This window comes from Gavialis gangeticus, unplaced genomic scaffold (assembly GCF_001723915.1).
Source record: "Gavialis gangeticus isolate Ggan-Ray unplaced genomic scaffold, GavGan_comp1, whole genome shotgun sequence".
Lineage (NCBI taxonomy): Eukaryota > Metazoa > Chordata > Crocodylia > Gavialidae > Gavialis > Gavialis gangeticus.
The window spans coordinates 150,907,246-150,909,872 of record NW_017729022.1 but is presented as its reverse complement, the minus strand read 5'-3'; positions in this window follow the sequence as shown (position 1 = coordinate 150,909,872).

Here is a 2,627-nt window from a genome sequence, read left to right as displayed (position 1 = left end):
GGGGGGGGGGGAGGCATCCACAGGAGAATAGCTCTGCTCCTTGCAGTCCTCTGGGCTGACCCTGTCTGGGATGGGGAAAAAAGACACCTTCTCCAGACTGAGATAACCCTAGTTTTCAAAAGGCATGGCAACCTTTCCCTTAGCTCTGCTCCTCCTTGTCCCTGGAAGGAGTCAAGCCTGGGAAAGATGTGCAGACATTCCAGAAGCAATATAACCCTGATTATTCCCAGGTTATTTTTCTCTCAGAGTAACCATTTCTACTTTGAGGGAGAAAGCTTGAACACCTGCACATTTATTTTTTAATGAGAGAACAGCGATTCTCCCAGTAGAAACTGTATGCCTGTACATAACCTGGCTGAGAAGTAACATATTACCCTAAGTAGCTAAAAACCCGTCATTGCTTAGGTTAACTTTACAGGTCTCTTCCCTTACTCACTCCTGCATTTTGAGTTATTGCAGCTCTCTCTCTCCCTCCCAATTCCCCAAAGCTCACTGAACCCCACCAAAAGTCTATAGTTGATACTTTAAGGAGCTATTTACATAGCTAATGCATTTACAGTTTTTTTCTCTTGTAAACAGGTGACTTGCCTGGTGATAAGACACTGTCATTCTGATTCACTAAACACACTGCAAGTGCTGCATCTTGCATGTTCGTATTTGAGAAGGTTAGACACCAGGGATGTATTCATCTACTTATGTGATCCTCATAATCATGGCTAACAAATATTATCATTACACCTCAGTGCGGTAGGTGCTCAGATTTTACCACAATGAGCATAGAATATAGATCTTTATGGAATAGTGTTTTTATAGGGAAAGCACTGGCAGAATGAAAATTCAAGTAAGTTGCCCAAGCAGTCTGTGATAGACACATCTCTACATTCAAAACCTTGGTCAATATGAATGATTCTCAATCAGGGTGTCAGGGCATCTTGGGGTGCCACCAGATCTTTTGAAGGGTGCCATGAGGTGTGCAGAGGTAAGTGAGGAGCTACGAGATAAGCAGAAAAACTTAAGTAGATAAGCACAGGCTCAGACTTGTCCCTGCCTGGATGATCCCTTATTTTCCTGCCAGGTTCTTCTGCAAAGAAGTAAGAGCTATAATCTACAAATTAGGTTTTTAGATTGGGTGCCACTCAGTTCACAGAAGCTATGGAGGGTGCCTTGAGTCCAATGAGGGGTGCCTCGGGTTCAGAAAAGTTGAGGATAACTGACCTATAGAGATGAAGGCAATGCCAAACAGATATCTAAACTGGGGAAGCAAAAGCAGGAAAGCCTTATTGCCTGGGGCAGAGTGGTATGCTAATTAGCTCTGGGTTTATTAGCAACAAGCTAACATTTTTTTTTTGGTTCCTTTACGAGTGCACACAGAGCTATCCCAGAATTCTCTGCAGGAAGCTACCTTCAACTATGCAGACTGTTGTACACAAGCTAACACATTCATTGAATCATGGAAAAGTAAGTCTCAAAGGCTTTTAAGAGGCAAGATAATTTCAGGCCATGAACAAGCTTTACTTTTGTGGTGCTTCTCTCTCAGTACAAGGAGAACGTACAGCCATTTGGGGGAATTTTTGTGGAAGAGAAATGGCTCTTCTGCAAGAAGTGAGATTGGATACTTACCAGGAAGGTCTCCCTCCTCCGAAGCTAACTGTCCAGCAGAAAGGGAGGGTGAGTACTGACTCCCCAGTAGCCTGCCCAGGGGTTAGCTGTCAGGGGTCTCTGTGGAGACCCTGCCCTAAAAAATCCCCTCTTCCCACCAATCAACAATTTGGTGGGAGGTGGGCATTCTTCTCCAGTAGAAGCCTTTGTGCCACAGGAAAATGCCCCAGGCTGCCCGCCCTCTGCTGGAGCAGCGTGGAGTAAGGCAGAATGTCGTGTGCAATGGAAAGGCTAGAGGAGTCTTGCCACCATGGCAAAGTGCCCCCGCCTCCCACCACGTTGCTCTGGGTCAGCCTGCAGGACTACGAGGGGAGGCAGGCTGCCATCCCACTGCGAGGCAGGCTGCCATCCCACTGCGAGGCTTGCCACCAGGCAGAATGCACCCACCCATCCCACGCTCCTTCAGGTTGGCCTGACAGGCACAGAAAAATGGCCCTCTCTTCCTCCAATCAGCTGATTGGTAGGATGGGGTGGGGGATATTCTCCTAAGGCTGGCATGCCCCCCGGACTGTGACAGTTGCTGCTTTTTAGCAGCTGCCAACCACCAGTTAACAACCTTCCCCCTTCCCAAGCAGGGGAGAGGGCAAGCCATCAGTCAGTCAGCTCTACTAAAGCCTGACAGGAGCCCAGAGAGCAGCCCTCTAATGCCTCCTGGCTGGCGAGTTGCTTGTATAGTTCCCTGTCCAAGGACTGGAACACATGTATGCTTTAGCTCCTGAGCTGTTTTTTTACTGGTAAGAATTCTTATGACCTTTAATTTCTGTGGTTTATATAGACCAGTGGTTCTCAACCAAGTATTGCAACCCCCTTCCCCACAGTGGTGCCAAGGTGGCAGCCAGACAGAACTGCCACATGCACAGTCCTGCTACATTAGGGCTCTGATCAGCCTACAGCAGGCAGGAGCTGGCTCAGCGGTAGCCCTTCCCAATCTGATCCCACCCACATTCCTTTTGGAAAGAGGCCTGTGA